Raw genomic sequence first — 16,897 nt, 5'->3', positions numbered from 1 at the left:
TTTTAAAGGAATACTCTGATGTTTTCTTTGGAGAGCGTCTTCAAAATCTGGGCGTGGGCTAGACCGTGGGGGACCCGAAGAAAAATTCAAATCCCTACAGACTCAGACTGGCCTTGCAGGACAGGGTGGAACTGCCCTGGTGGACTTCCCAGACCGGCACTCTTTCCAGGAGCTGATGAGACGGCTGCATCTCTCTCCCGTCCAACAGCCGCTGGCTCAGAGGACAGGCCTGATGGTTAGCACCGCAGTGCGCCCCCCGCGGCTCCATCGGGGCTTCTCCTAGAAAGTTCCTCACACGATGATTCCGTCCACATACCTGGGTCTCCCCGACTCCCCGACATTCTGAGCCTGGGCACGGGATGAAGAACCGCCTGTCTGTGGAAGAACTGATCTGGGGGCTCCATTCCGTCGGTGGTCCCCGCCCACAGTGCCCTTGCACCCAGCCTAACGCAACACCGTCTGGTCCCGGGCCCCCCTCACTGGGGTCCCTGTGTTTCTGCGCCAGTTGCAGCCACAGTGTCCGTCCATCTTCTGGACTGCCTTCCTCTTTTGGGCGGCCCCTCTGCTCTCCTAAGCACAACGTCCTTCTCCAGGGTCCAGGGGACTTGGGGCGGGTGGTCTTGTTAGTCTTCGTTCGGATGCCCCATTTATCCCCAGCCGGGGGCAAGTATTCACGTGTGCTTTGAAAGGACGGGTGACCAGCACGATGGAGAAGCAGGATGTCTGGGTCTGGGCCGTGGGATACAGGGATGGAATTAGGGGGCGGGGCAATAACTCAAGGGGGAGGCAGTCACAGGGGATGTGATTCATGGGCTGCAATGTATTACAGGGAATTTACTTAGATGTTCAGCAGCAGGTAGCAAAGAGCTACCTCCATCCACCTGCACACTGTTTTTGATCCTGTAAATCGTGACGGGCCTCCTTGGCTGGGCATGGAAGCTAACACCAGTGAACATCTTTGCCTAATAAGTACATACATCTCCCGTGGGTCTCCGCTCGCACCAGACCACTCGGAACCCTTAGTCGGGGCTATTTTAATACAACAAACAAACTCGCCATCAATTCCAACTCCTTTCGACCCCGTAGGACAGAGCGGACCTGCATCTTCCTGCAGGTTTCTCAGCAACTTCCACAGGGGGAGAAAGCATCACCTTTCTCCCACGGGGCAGCTGGCTAGTTTGAACCGCTGACCTGGTGCCAGGCAGCTCAATCCCCAGCCGGCTACGCCACCAGGGCTTCTTCAGAATAAATAAACAAGACAATAAACCCGGTGCCACCAGTCGATTCTGACTCCTCACTCCCTAGAGGGAGGCCCCCAGGGAGAGCTGCCCCTGTGGGGGTCCGGGAATGCCACTCTGGAGGGGAAGAAAGCCTCCTCTCTCTCCCAAGGAGCAGCTGCTGGGTGTGAACTGCCAGCCATGCCGACCGATCGTGCGCAGCTCAACGCAGAACCACTAGACTGCCAGGGCCCCCAGAATGAATAAATAAATAAATAGCCACTGGTCAGCAAGGGGCAGGGGCAGCGGGGTAGGCACCAGTGCCCATTTGGCTGCTGGCCTGTCCTCCGGGTGTCTGTTTGCTTTCCCTCCCTGAACTCATTGAAGCCCCTTACACAGCTGTCAACGGGCTGCACGGATCATTTCTTAGATTCTCTTAGTTCTAACAACTATATCGCTTTGGAAACTCTTTCTTCGCCGAGAGAGCCGCCCCACTAGCCGAGACACCATTTGCCCCTGGGCAGAAAGCAAAAGATTCATTTGTCTATTAGGTTCCCTTTTGTTCAGCTTCATGTCTCAAAAAAAGAAAAAAAGTTACGGTGCAAAACTACTTAACACGACAGTTTAGCTCCGAAAAGATAAGATCAGATTGGCAAGTACACACACGGCGACCTGTGGGGTGTGCAGACGGAGCCTCGTGATTGGGAGCTTCCTTGTGATGGGCTGGTGATGCCCCACAGATCCGAGGGCAGTCTGGTGGGGAGGTTCGTGGATTCGGTTCGGACGGACAACAGAAGGAAACACCGCCGGTCGTGCTCCGCCCGCACCTTCGTTGTTAGGCTGAAGCCCAGGGTTGTAGTCGCTGTGGCCGTCCGTCTTGCTCAGGTCTGCCTCTCTCTAGATGACCCTGGACTTGCCCAAGCAGCCTGTCCTTCACCACCCTTGCAAACGGAAGACTCCAGAAAACTGACGCTACGCGGAAGTTTGTCACTTGGGGTGGAGAGGAGTCAGCACTGTCTTGAAGGAGCTCAACAAAGCCACCACAAAACAGCAGTGACCTGGAAGCTTGCACTGAGGAGCTCTGGTGGGGCCATGGTCCTGCGTTGGGCTGTGGTCAGCAGTTCGAAACCACCCGCAGCTCCGAGGGAGAGACTGGGGTTTTCTACTCCCGTTGACAGTTCCCATCTGGGAAACACACAGGGGCTCCCCAAGAGTCAACACTGACTCATTGGCAGCGAGCTTGGACTTTTCGTTTCATTGCCACCCCAAAAACAAAGCTGATTCCAACTCAGATGGGCCCCTCAGACAAAGAAAAAGGGCTCCCCATGGTTTCTGAGACTCAGTCAGTGCCCCCCACAGGGAGGGGTCCTACCTCCAGGGGGCTTCCAGGAAATCCAGGGGTGTGGCAATGGCTGGTTACTAGACCTCTTATGACAAGACTTCCTCTCAGGTGCTTTGGGACCTGTCCCTGCAGAAGGACCCCATTTTGCAGAGTGGTGGGGCAGAGACAGAGAGGAAGGCCTTCCATGGGAGGGATTAATACAGCCCACCATGGGCTTTCACATAAGAACAATTGATAGACAAAAAAGTTTATTGTAAAGAACAATTGTGAGGATGGGGCCGGAGGGGGGAGCGTTTCGTTCCATCGGACTTCGGATCACTGTGAGTCAGAACCTTCTCACCAATACCTAACAACAGCACAATCACCTCAGATTGTGGGAGATAGAACAAAAAAAGTTAATCACCAAGGGGGGGTGGGGGTGGCACATAGCCTTTTTGTTTTCTCTTTCATGCTGGAGAGGAGGAGGGCCGAATAAACGTGGGGACTTGTGCTGCGTCACTCAGGCTAACTGTGCACTGGGCTGCCAACCTCAAGGTCCGAAGTTTGAAACCACAGATGCCCCAAGGAAGAAAGACAGGGCTTTCTACTCCCATAAAGAGTTAGAGTCTCGGAAACTCCAAGGGGTCAATTCTACCCTGTCCTATTGGGTCTCCATGAGTCAGCATGGATTCGATGGCAGTGAGTTGAGCTGAGTCAAGTTGAGTTCAGCAGAGCTGAGTTGAGTTGTGTTGAGTTGAGTTGTGTTGAGTTGAATTGAGTTAAATTGGGTTCAGTGGAGTTGAGCTGAATTGAGCTGAGTTGAGTTGAGTTAAATTAGGTTCAGTGGAGTTGAGCTGAATTGAGTTGAGCTGAGCTATTGAGTTGAATTGAGCTGAGCTGAGTTGAGTTGAATTGAATGGAGTTGAGTTGAGTTGAGCTGAGTTGAGCTGAATTGAATGGAGTTGAGTTGAGCTGAGCTGAGTTGAATTGAATGGAGTTGAGTTGAGTTGAGTTGAGCTGAGCTGAGTTGAGTTGAATTGAGTTTAGTTGAGTTGAGTTGAATTGAATGGAGTTGAGTTGAGCTGAGCTGAGTTGAATTGAATGGATTTGAGTTGAGTTGAGTTGAGCTGAGCTGAATTGAATGGAGTTGAGTTTAGTTGAATTGAATGGAGTTGAATTTAGTTGAGTTGAGTTGAGCTGAGTTGAGTTGAGTTGAGTTGAATTGAATGGAGTTGAGTTGAGTTAAGTTGAACTGAATGGAGTTGAGTTGAGTTGAATAGAATGGAGTTGAGTTGAGCTGAGCTGAGTTGAATTGAATGGATTTGAGTTGAGTTGAGTTGAGCTGAGCTGAGCTGAATTGAGTTGAGTTGAATTGAATGGAGTTGAGTAGTTGAATTGAATGGAGTTGAGTTGAGTTGAGTTGAGCTGAGCTGAGCTGACTTGAGCTGAGTTGAGTTGAGTTGAATTGAATGGAGTTGAGTTGAGTTGAGCTGAGCTGAGCTGACTTGAGCTGAGTTGAGTTGAGTTGAATTGAATGGAGTTGAGTTGAGTTGAGTTGAGTTGAGTTGAGCTGAGTTGAGTTGAATTGAATGCAGTTGAGTTTAGTTGAGTTGAATGGAGTTGAGTTGAGTTGAGTTGAATTGAATGGAGTTGAGTTGAGTTGAATAGAATGGAGTTGAGTTGAGTTGAGTTGAGTTGAGTTGAGCTGAGCTGAGCTGAGTTGAGTTGAATTGAATGGAGTTGAGTTGAGCTGAGCTGAGTTGAATTGAATGGAGTTGAGTTGAGTTGAGTTGAGCTGAGTTGAGTTGAATTGAGTTGAGCTGTTGAGTGCTGTAAATCTTTACCGGTACTGGCTGCCTTGTTCAAGGAGTGGCTGCTGGGTTCAAACCTCTGGCCCTGCAGTGTACCAGTCCTGTCAATTCATATCCACAACTTCTGCCGGTGATTTTGAGAACAGGGGGCTGCACGCACAAGTCAGGCAGCCTGTGGGGGGCGAAGCCTTCACCGACTGCCATCCTCTGAGGCAGTTCCAGGATTGTCAGCAGGTAAGCAGAGCAGATCTGAGGCATCAACAGGCACCCAGGGAATGTCCTCCCCACCCCTCGCCCCACCCCTGCCCACACTCCATCCACCAGGATCATCCTCCAAACAGCAACACCACCCAGGCACAAGTTCCTGGCACAACCGCAAGGAGCCCCCTCTGGAGAGGGGGAACCGGAGTGACATGTTTTACATGCAATAATTAGGGGGATTTGAGAAGCAGTAATTTTGGTAATTAACAAATAGTGTGACTCTCACGCAGCAGCGCAGATGTCAAGCTACATAAAATACATCTCTGCGAACTTCTGCCTTTGAGGATTTCACATGTGCTGAGAGAGAGAGATTAAGCATGCGAGTGCCTCCCTCCTGTTCTAAGGGGTGCTTTTGCAAATGGGTGGGGTGCTCTGGTGGGTTGCTTTGGCCTCTGGTGGCACAGTGCTGAAGCACTGACCAGCTGGTGGTTCAGATCTGTGAGCTGCTCTGCAGAAGCAAGGCCTGGCAGTTCCATAAAGGTGGCCCCGTTGGAGACCCCAAGAGGGGGGCTGCTCTGCTCTGTCCTACAGAGTGGCTGGGGCCCGCACTGTTGCAATGGCTGAAGGGGCCCCCATCTCCTGCCTTTGTGGATGCTGGCCACAGCACCCGTCCATCAAAAGCCACGGCCACAAAAGGCTCCCCCCAGGGGCCACCTGCCACACCCCAGAGGCAGCTGTGGCTCCGAGCCTGCTTTCTGAAGCGAGAGCCTGCACTCTGGGGGACACCTGGTGTTTGCTAACTGAAGAGGGTGGGGCACCAGCAGAGGGGACAGGGCCGTGCTGGCCAAGGCCAGGACCCAAGAGAGGCTATGGAGTGTGAGTGGAGGGTGGAGTCTGAGCCTGCTGAGTCCAGCAAGGGTCCATCCAAGTCCTCTGAGTCCCTTCCAGCACCTCCATCCCACCGTTCTGTCCCTCTGTCCCCCTGCTACACTGCCCGGAAGCTTCTGTGCTCTCCCTGCCCTTCCCATACCGGCCGTGGGTTTTCTCAGTGTGCGCTACCAGTGGGAGTAGCTGAGGCAACCTGCCTGATGCTCTGAGCTGCTCGCTGCCAGGCCAGCAGTTGGAGCCCACTGTTGGCTCCGAGGGACAGAGAGGAGGCCGTGTGCCCCTCCCAAGATTTAAAATCTCAGGACACCCCCCTCTGGGGGGGTGGGCATTCTCCTCTGCCTGACGGGGTCAGTACGAGTCAGAGAGGACTCGAGGTCAGTGAGTCAGGTCTCTGGTTTGGTGCCATCCCACCAAGACATCAAACAAGCCCAATGAGAGCCTACGAGGGGTCATCCCGCCTGGCCCACCCATCCGTCCATGTGTGGCACCACGGAGCAGCCGGTATATCTCCATGATGCCCAAAGCTGGCCCCATGCCACTGCATATCCCAGCAGGGTCACCCACCAGGAAGGGGCCACTGAAAACCCCCTGGTGACAAGAGGACATCGTGTGATGTTTCACTATGAGCTGACCCCTGCCTGGAGGTCAGCAGCTGCTGGACCAACACCTGTCTTGTCTCTTGCTGTCTGATGGTCGGACCAGGGTGCAGCTGCCTTAGCCAGTTCCCTGCTTCAGCTGGCAAGGCTCACTTCCTGCAAGACATCCCCAAGGAGAAGCCGCGTGGACCTACCCCGATGCAGCCCTGGGTGCTGGAGCAGCTGCGTGGAGACCCCTGCTAGTGCTAAGATGCTTACATGTTCCCTGACTTGGCTTTCCTCCTGCAGTCGGCATCATTGCATGTGTTTCGAGAGATGGAGGAGGACTTTGTGGATCAGTGGGACTCATCTTGGACTTATGGGCTTGGACAGCACTGGGTTGGGATGCTTTCTTAATGTACGCTTACCCTTTCTATATAAAACTCTCTCTTATAAAATACGAGCATGTATGAATTGTGTTCCTCTAGCGTCTACCCAGACTGATTCACTCTGTGAGGTGGTTCCATGATCTTGAGTCAACTTAATAAAAGAGTGAAGGGGTGGAGTCTAGCCTGTCAATCAGCTCACAGCCTGATGATGCCTCCTTGTGGGCTTGGCCTTCCCATGAGGATTCTGGGAACCCTCTCTCTCTCTCCCTCATGATTCTGCCATCGGAAGAGGCGGGCCACATTCTCTCTCTGTGCCTCACTTTCCTGTTGAAGAGCTCCATGGAGCCACACTGATGGCAGCCAGAGCCCTGGAGATGTGTCCACCACCATTGGATCCACAGGACTTTCCAGCCACTGGCCTGCGATCTTCCCGCAATCGGCATCATTGCATGTGCTGGGTGAGTCTGAAGAGGGATTTATGGGCTAATATCGGGCTCCTGGGCCGATATCAGACTTATCGGCTAATAGTGAACTTATGGATCTGATCTGTATGGGGCTGGGATGTTTTATTGATGCCTAATGATGTCTTGAGATAAAGTTCTGTCTCACAGACAGATGAATGTCCCTACATTTGTGTCTCTGGTCAGCCCAGACCAACACGCTAGGGCTGGGGGCTGCAGGTGGTGGCACCTCTGTGTGCCACGGGAGCTTTGTGGACACGAAGCCCTGTCCACGTGTGCGTGAGCTGTGTCCGGCTGCTTTGGAGTGAGAGGGGCTAAAGCAAAGCAGTGTTTTCCACAGTCGACGCCGACGCTCAGCGGGGACCAGACGGCACTGGGAAGAACCACCCCGTGATTCTAAGGCTGTCACTCTTTATGGAAGCGGAAAGCCTCATCTTTCGGCCATGGAGCGCCTGGGGGCTTTGAACTGCCGACCTTGCGGCGAGCCAGCCCAGGTCTTCCCAGGCAGCACCTGCAGTGCTTCTTGGTAGAAGAGCAGGGCTGAACAATTTTAATGGGGACCTCTGGTCCATAGCATTCCTTGTCAGCGTCTTCATACACACGGCTCACCGATGGAGCCACACGCTGCGGGCATCAGTGAACTTGGGGTGGGCAAGGACGGGAAGCAATGACCCCGTTTGTGATGTGCTTTGGATTGTGCAAGCAGTCCCCGGGAGGCATCGAGGTTACACAGTGGGCTAGTAACTGCTGGGTCTGCAGTTCGAACCCCCCAGCCAGCTCTGAGGGAGAAGACGAGGCTTTGTATTCAGGTAAAGATTCACAGTCTCATCCTGAGAAAGCAGCTCCATGTATCCAGAACCCACCCCCGTATTCCCCCCACGTCAGATACACTAGCCGACATCCTCTTATCGTCCCTACCTCCCCGTGTGGAAGCCCATTGCGCCTGCACTCTTTGTGGTCCATTAAAAGGTGCGTGGTCCTTATAGCCCCCGTCCAGTCGCACCTGAGTTGCACAAGAGGCTGGGTGGGATCAGGTGGGAGCCTGGAGGTTGTGGATCCAAACCCTCCCCGTGGCCCTGAGGAAGACAGACCGGGCTCGCTGCCAAGGAAGGCCTGCCACGTACCAAGCCGTCCCACCCACTGGCACGAGAGGCCTGGAGGTCAGTCAGAACCCATCTGGGGCCAAGGGCTCGGCGTGGGGGTTAGCGTTTACTGTCAGGGGGCAGTATGTACTGTGGCCTGAGGACACGGATGTGAAGTCTACCCTAAAAACAAAACACTCACTGACTGGTGTTGGGTGGATGGGGACTCACGGTGACTTACAGGGCAGCATGAGCTGCCCCTGTGGATGTCCAGACTGTCACTCTTTACCGGCGCGGAGAGGCCCCTCTTCTCTTCTGGGGGGGCTGTTGGTTCGGGACTGCGGTATTCCTTGTTGTCCAGTGTGTCCCGCTAGGAGAAACACAGGCCAAAGCAAATGCGGTGCCATCTGTGGATGCCGACTCACAGCGACCCGACCCCCGGGACAGGGGAAGGCTGCCCATGTGGGTTTCCCAGACTGGGAGTCAGCAGGAGCAGACAGCCTCCTCTTTCTCCCTGGTGGGTTTGAACTGGTGACCTTGCAAGTTAGCAGCCCAACACGTAACCCAGGATACCACCAGGGCTTCCCTAGTAGGAAGTGGACGTTAATTCGCTGAATCTAGAGAAGTGGGGTGTGTGTGTGTGTGTGTGTGTGTGTGTGTGTAGGCTTAGCTTCCTTGGGGGTGGGAGATAACTTGCTCACATACTATATTTCTGCCTAGCCACCTTCTGTCCCTCTCTGCATTCTACTTATTCTGTCTACTTGTTTCTGAAATGGATGAAGCTCAAAGAAGCCTGTGTGTGCTTCTGCGGGGTCAGACCCATCCATTTCCCTGATGTAACGAGGCTCTAACGAGCTCTGATCTAGCGGGGCTGTCTAATTGAGAGCCACGTTCCAGCGTGTGTCACTGCCAACTCCAAGACGCAGGTGCAGGCTCATGGGACTGCGTTCCGCATTTTTATTCGCGACCCCCGCCAGCCCCCTCCACCACCCCCCCCTTTTACATTCTCCCACCGTCTGCTCTGTGCCTGATGCAAAACAGAACAGTGGCAATTCCTGGGGCCACGGCGCAGCCACAGCTCAAGAAGCAACCTCTTCCGTGGCTTTAATACGTTGACAAGCAACCTCGTTAGTTTGCTGACCACCACCCGCCTCCGTGTGTTTAGTATGTTCCACGGGTACCCTCCTCCGTGTGTTCAGGGCCCGGGTCTGGAGACAGGACAACACCTTGTGCATTTCACAAGGTCGCACAGGAGAGCCTGGCAGCCATTTCTCTCCGTTTGTCAGGAACCGTCTCGACTGTGGTATATTACCGGGCCATCAAGTCCCGGCCTATTAAAATGCATATTAGGAAGATTTCATATTCAAAGCATAATGGAGTCCCATTTTTCCCCCTTTAATTTCTGAACATGTTCCGTCGGTATTAGTGATTTGATGCTATTACAGAGGGCGGGGGCCAGAACCCAGTACTGTGTGGACATACAGAAAAGAGAGGCTATTGGAAAGCAGAGTGAATCCTGGCCATTAGTGTCCAAAACTTCAGGGCCACCGAGCGGATTCTGATGCATAAGGACCCTGGAGGGAGCAGGTGTGGGGAGGCCCAAGCGAGATCAATACCAGCCAATGGTTACAAGTGTCATCAATGAGGAGACCCCCTCTCCCTCATCCTCCCCCCACCCTTAACAAAATCACCACCATAGAGCCAGTGCCGACTCTCAGAGACCCTCTAGAACAGGGCACACGCACCTCTGCGGGTTCTGAGTTTACCTGGTGACAGGAGCACAAAGCCACACCTTTCTCCCACGGGCTACTGCTGGGTTCAAACGGTGACCCAGGCCCCCGCTTGACTGACCCCCAGGGCTGCTTACATTAGAGGCATGTTCACTCGAGGTTGGCCCGGCATGGCCCACAAGGATGGTACCAATATCCCAGTGCCTTGGAAGAAAAGGTCCGTGAATGTGTGTTTGAAAGAGTCTTGGGGACCCCAGCGAAGCGTCTCGCTGCTAACAGGAAGATCCGCCCTCGGACCACCGGGCACACAGCAGTCTGGTCCCAGGTAGAGGGCAGCCTCGGTTGACCTGGGGGACAATGAGTCTGTGTCACATCCGTGGGGTCCCTGTGAGCCAAAGCCTGGGTGAGAGCACCCATTCGCAGCGAGAAGGGATATCTGTTGTCGTCAAAACGTCGGCAGTTACATGCACACACTCCCTTCCAGGGAGTCCGACTCTCAGCGACCTGGCGGGACTGGGCAGAACTGCCCCTGCGGGTTTCTGGGTTTGTCACTCTGGATGGGAGTGGACAGCCTCCTCTTGCTCCTGAGTGGCGGCTAGCGGTTTCTTGCCACTGACCTCAGGGCTGGCAGCCCGGCACGTCCTCCATTGGGCTGCCGGGGCTGCTAGACGTGTGTGTGAAGACAGCCAGCTGGAGTCGTGAAACACGATCGATATTTAATATGAGTGAGCTCATCCCGCTGAGCCCGTCTGCTCCCGTCAACACCGGGCCCATCAGCATTCCCGCAGGCCTGCTCTGCACCTGCATTCAGGCAGCCGGCCATGAGTCGGGATGGACAGGGACACTTGTGTCTGGACATGGGAGGAGGGGCGGGGAGGGCAGGGCGTGGGGGCACAGACTTACAGCCACTGAAAGCTGTGATGGTGTGTTAGTCTGGGTAAACTAGGGAAACAAATCCACAGAAACTCACGTGTATATAAGAGAGCGTTTTATAGAAAGGGTAAGTGTACATTCAGAAAGCATCCCAACCCAGTGCTGCCCAAGCCCACAAGTCCAACATTAACCCCTATGTCCATCACTAATCCACAAAGTCCTCCTCCATCTCACAAAACACACGCAATGATGCCGACTGCAGGGGGGAAGCTGAATCAGTGAATGTGTAAGCATCTCAGCGCTGGCAGGGGTCTCCACACGGCTGCTCCAGCACCCAGGGCTGCATCGGGGTAGGTCCATGCGGCTTCCCCTCAGGGATGTTTGCAGGAAGTGAGCCTTGCCAGCTGAAGCAGGGAACTGGCTAAGGCAGCTGCACCCTGGTCTGACCATCACAAAGCAAGAGACCCGAGAACTCGAAAGGCGAGGTTTGCAAAGCCATTTATCTCTCCGCCCTCCAGTTAACCCCACACGTGTTTATCGGCCAGGTTGGCACAATCGATCTGAATGATCTCAGATTACCAGGGTGCAGGACAGTAGAACTGTCTGCCCCCTTGCAGGCTTCTGAGACAGTGGCTCTTTATGGGAAGAAAGGAGGGAAGCATCATGGAATGGAAGCCCAGTGAGTAGCCGGCTCTCCACAGGGCAGCCAAGACCCAAGGTCCCTGCTCCCGCCATCCAGGGGCAGCCGCAAGGTGGAAGAAGCCATCCTTGGACGATGGCGGGCAGGGCAGGCATTGATCTTATTTCTAGGACACTCGCCCCCACAGCTGGGTTGGCCTTGCAGATTGAAAAGGGACATGTCCTTAAGGAACACATGCACCCTAACCGATACGAAGCCGAGTGGGTGCCGTGCAGACCGAAGACAATTGGCCTCACAGAACGGAGGATAAATCCAGGGTGCCCTGTGGCACCGATGAGCCGCATACCTACCCTGTAGTTCCTTAAGATTTCTTCCACCTTAAGTGTCCAGATGAACACACGCCAGTCTAACATGATGAATGAGGTCTGTCCCATAAAGATCGCTCCGTGCATGGCTGTCCAGTTAGAGGCCCCTGGGAGATTGTAACGGGAGTAATGGTTCCCTGAGGGTCCAGGAAGTGAGACCTGGGGAGGGAGAGCCGAGTCAACAGTATTGAAGATTGTAGAACCCCGCAGCATGGGATGGAACAACAGAATTCTATGGGAAGAGCAGGCAGATAGTGGCATGAATAATATGTGTCCATAAAACTAACATTCGAAGAAAAAATCATAAAAATTAGAAGGGAAGCTTCCTACCCTGACAGCAGATCTACATTCAGCTGGTCACGATTCGACCAGGAGCTTCAGAAGAGAGGCATCTAGGGTGTCCGATGTAGGGGAGACCAGACAGGTGGGGAGTTGAGTCATTATTCACCACGCATTTGGGGCACCCTTTCTCAGAAGATGTGGATCCGGGGTTGGATCGAATTGGAACTCCACCTACAAAACAAATTCTGAGACACTCAAATGTGTATAAGAAAGAGGTTGCTATTCAAAAGCAACTGAATATTGAGAAAACATCCCAGCTCAGTCCAGATCAAGTCCTTAAGTCCAATATTAGCCCATATGTCCGATACCAATCTTTAAATTCCTCTTCAGACTCACGCAACACATGCAATGATGCCGAATGCAGGAAGATCACAGGCCAGTGGCTGGAAAGCCTTGTGGGTCCAGTGGTGGTGGGAGCATCTCAGCACTGGGGTGGGTCTCCACGTGGCTCCTCCAGCTCAGGGCATTGGCTCCATCAGTGTAGCTCCATGTGTCTTGTCAGCAGGAAGATGAAGCAGAGTGTATCTGGCCTCCAGGGAGCTGTTTCTCTCCTTCGCGCCTCCAAATGAGGTCATCAAGCTGCGACTTGATTGACAGGCTAGACTCCACCCCTTCGCAAGTTGACAGGAGATGATGTCATTGTGACTCCATGCCCTCTTTGGGATTTGGATTATATTATGTACAATCCTTGGGTCACCCAGGCTGGTGTGCTTCTTTCACAGGGATGCCTCACTCCGATGGCTGCTTGTTTGGAGACACACCTTTTGAAATGTCTGAAAGCTCTGGTGTTTTTTAAAACAAAAAGAAAGAAATGGAGTGGAAATACTGTGAATGAAGCTCTAGTGAATCCCTCTGGCCCCCGACCAGGGATGGGACCGGCCTTCCTGTCATTGATAGGGCAGTGGAGAGTGGACGATGGCAGACGTGACCAGATTAAAACCCAACACCTGGCCACTGGATCTCCCTTGCGATCCGTTTTAAAGTGGTTCTTGTTCTTAACATTTTCTGTTTTGTTTCCGACTGAATTTTTTCCCTATTGTACTTTGTTGTTGTTGTTAGCTGTCCAGACTCGTTGTTTTGTATTTCTGTGTGATTTTTGGCACAGGAAGTCGGGGAAGCAGATGAAATCTACAGAGGCAGTAACTGCATTGCTGGTTCTCCGGGATACAGCAAGGGAGGTTGGGGGCGAGTGGGGAGCTGATAACAAAGAGTACGAGGAAAAATAAAACGGTCTAAAATTGATTACGGTCTTGATTGTACAACACTCCTTGATATGATTGAATTGTTGTATGATAAGGGGATTGTGTCCCAATAAAACAATTTGTTTTCATGGTTGGATTGGTAGACATTCGCTTGTGTGTGTTCTCAACGACCACCAGAAAGGGGAGGGGGAAGGAAATGAATTCAACTAAATACAATAGCGGCATCAAGACGGGGAGAAGTCAAGGACCGTTTTAAAATGAGAGCCACTGAAGCCCATTACACCGGCCACTTTAAAGACAGAGTGTAATGCCCCCGCCCCGGACACAACTGCCACTTAGCGTGATTAGAGGGTTCTGACGAATGGCTTTGAGCACGTATTGATCTCCCTGATTGATAGAAGCAGGGGCCCCGGAGAACGAATTCACCGCCCTGAATGCCAATGACCATGTAGGAGCCACTCATCCCAACATCTGCGCTTTCTGAAAGTATTAAAGCCAGGATTGGATGCCCATGTGCGGGAGGCTGGTCCTGAATGCCAAGCAACCGGCATTCATTCCTGCGGCTTCCTTCCCGGGGGATTTTCCCCGAGGATGGAGCACACACAGGACGGACACCTTTGGATGTGAGAAAGGTACTTCTTCAGGTCCGAGTGTTTGCCGCGCAGACCAGTGAAGGGACCTGCGGTGAGTCCACTGTTGTGAAAGGTTGTGTCAGACCAGGTAGACCAGAGAAACAAATCCAGAGACGCTCACCTATGTCTAAAGCAGAGCTTTATATCAAAGGGTGATTGTATTCTGCCAAGAGAACACCCCAGCGCAGCCCTGATCAAGTCATAAGTCCAACATTAGCCCGTAAGTCTGATACTTGTCCGTAAGTCCCTCTGCAGACGCACGCAGCCGCATGTGATCATGCAAAATGCCAGGGAAAACACAGACCGGTGGGTGCCGAGTCCTGTGGATCCAGCAGCGGGGGAGGCATCTCCAGGGCTGTTGCTGGTCTCAGCGTGGCTCCGCGTGGCTTGTCCACAGGAGGTTTAACGCAGAGAAAGAGAGAAGGGGCCGGCTCGGGGAGCCGTTTGTCTCAGCGCCCCTCAATCAAGCTGCAACCTGATTGACAGGCAAAGCCCCAGAGAGAGGGATGCCCCCGTCATACTAGTGGTTATCAAGATCGGGGCCAGCAGGGAAGCCCACCCTCCCAGCTCCATTGCCCCCAAACCAGCAGAGCTCGACTCCCCAGCGCCAGACTCCGGCTTGTGAAGCACCTCAGCTCCGCTGCGTCTTTCCGATCTCCGCTCTCCATCACTGCCCTGAAGAGGTCTGCTCTCAACACATTCTCCGTCTCTGTCCTGCAATAGGGTGTGTGTGTGCGTGTGCGTGTGCGTGTGCGTGTGTGCACGTGCGTGCGTCTGTGTGTGCATGAGTGTGTCCGTGTGCATGCGTGTGTGCGTGCGTGTGTCCGTGTGTGCATGTGTGTGCGCTTGCGTGTGTGTGCGCATGTGCAGGTATGCATGTGTGTATGCATGTGTGCACACACATGTGCGTGTGTGTGCGTGCACGTGTGTACATGCGTGTGTGTGCATGCATGTGCGTGTGTTCACTGCCCTCGAGTCTAGTCTAACTCACGTTGATCCTAGCAGGCGGGGTAGAACAGCCTTTGCTGGTTTCTGAGATGGCCACCCTTTTATAAAAATTATTTTTATCACTTAGTGCTCAACGTTATTCTATTTGATTTATTTCCTTTAATTCTTTCATCGGGGGCTTTTACGGCTCTTAAGACAAATCCGTACATCAAGCGTATCAGTCACATTTGTGCCTACGCCGCCATCGTCATTTTCAAAGCATTTTCTTTCCACTTGAGCTCCTCTCTCTTCCCTCCCTGCCTCTCCCTCCCACCCTCGTGGACCCTTGATAAATGACCAATAATGGTCATTTCTCATATCGTACACCGCTTGCTGTCTCCCTTCACCCACGTTTTTTAATGGGAGTAGACACCAAAAATCACCCATCTCCCCGCCATTGAGTGGATGGGGACCCACAGCCGCCATGAGTCAGGGCAGACCTGCCCCTGTGAGTTGCCGAGACCCACCCTTTACAGGAAGGCGGTCATTTTGCACTGAGGAGCTGACAGTGAGCAGTCCCATGCGTGACCACGACACCCCCCTGGACTGTTCACGGGAGTAGAAAGCTTCGTCTTTCTCCCTCTCACCTGCTGGCTGGCGGCTTTGAACTGCTGACCTTGTGGTTAGTAACCCAGTAAGTAACCAGGACACTTCCATGTCTGCTTTATATGGACAGAATGAGAGAGATTGATATCTAGTTGCTGTCGACGTAGGTTAGATGTGGGTGTAAAGGTACGAATGGGCAGAGAGGTCCAGGGAGATGGGGAGAGGGAGAGAGCGGGGGATGGGAACTGCTATGTCCCCCCAATCCCTCCCTCCTTGCTGCACAGTGAATGCCAGCACCTGTCCAGGCGGGGAAGGCGGCCACACGTAAAAAGGTATGTTCCGCCTGCCCCCAGGGGGTCCCGTTTTAAAGAGGGGAGGAACCACGTGCCCGGGGATGGTTGGCACTCTCAGTAGCCCTGCCCCAGGACCAGGGACACCCCTAGCTCTGAGGTTGTTGCCTGAGGACCTTTGTTCTGACCCAGAGGGTCTCCTCAAAGCCTTGCAAGAAGTCATGGTCACTCTCTGCAGGGAAACGCCTTCAGTTCCGGCATCTGCATGCCCCCTGCCCCTTGTCAATCTCTCCCAGTGATGGTTTATCGAGAGGGAACGACCATGGATTCCATAAGGAGAGGTGGGTGCCCAAAGAGTGGAGATTCTCTCTCTCTCTCTCTCTCTCTCCCTCTCCCTCTCCCTCTCCCAAAGAGTGGAGATTCTCTCTCTCTCTCTCTCTTTCTCCCTCCACTCCAAAAGAGTGGAGATTCTCCCTCTCCTTCTCCCTCTCTCTTTACAAAGACACGCCACGGTCTGTCTGGGCTGGACTTCCCCAGAACCAGTGCTCTGTGATTTGGGGACCATGCTGAAGTCCCTTGTTGCTGTGACTGTGGTTCGGTGCCCTCCGGTTGATGCCAGCTCCTGGCAGCCCCGCACCCACCAGAAGCAAACACCGCCCCGTCCAGCGCCGTCCTCACCATTGCCCTTGTGCCTGAGCTGGTTTGGTTGGCTTGTTTCTCCTATCCAAGGCGGGAGACGGCAGCGGGCTTCCTGGTGCCCAGAAAAGCAGTGTCCATGCCGGACAGTCACAGGCTGGACTGTTCTCCCCTGTTTTCCCCTAGGGGCAGTTCCACCCGGGGTTCTGGGGTGGCCCGCCGGGAGTCAGAATTGGCTGGATGGCAGGGGAGGCGGGTCCCCCTTCCGTCAGGGGCTGTGGGTGTGGTGAGAGGAACAGTGAATGGCAGAGCCCAAAGATGGGAATGACAGTGCTGGGGACCGGGGACGGGGTGGTGTCCGAGACGACGAAGCGGTGTCTAACTCCAAGCTCTCTGGACCCATCGTGCCCGTTCCGGCTCACGGCGACCCTGCAGGACGGGCAGAGCTGCCCCTGGAGAGGGTCCCAGGCTGTGATGCTTTCTGGGAGTCCACAGTCTCACCTTCCTCCCGCAGAAAGGTGGGCATTTAGGGCCTGTGAAGCCGCCACTCGCAGGGCAGCCTTGGGCTGGTCTTGTGTCCGCTTAATACACACAGGCTGTGGGCGGGAACCCCCGTCAGCTCTGAACTCCATCAGTCCATGAGCTTGGAAGCAATGTGGCAGGGGTGTTGGAATGATTGAATTTACACACACACACACACACACACACA

Source organism: Echinops telfairi, unplaced genomic scaffold (assembly GCF_000313985.2).
Source record: "Echinops telfairi isolate 266 unplaced genomic scaffold, ASM31398v2 ScPeMD7_53;HRSCAF=182, whole genome shotgun sequence".
NCBI lineage: Eukaryota > Metazoa > Chordata > Mammalia > Afrosoricida > Tenrecidae > Echinops > Echinops telfairi.
The sequence above is the reverse complement of the archived record's forward strand: the minus strand, read 5'-3'. Positions refer to the sequence as shown.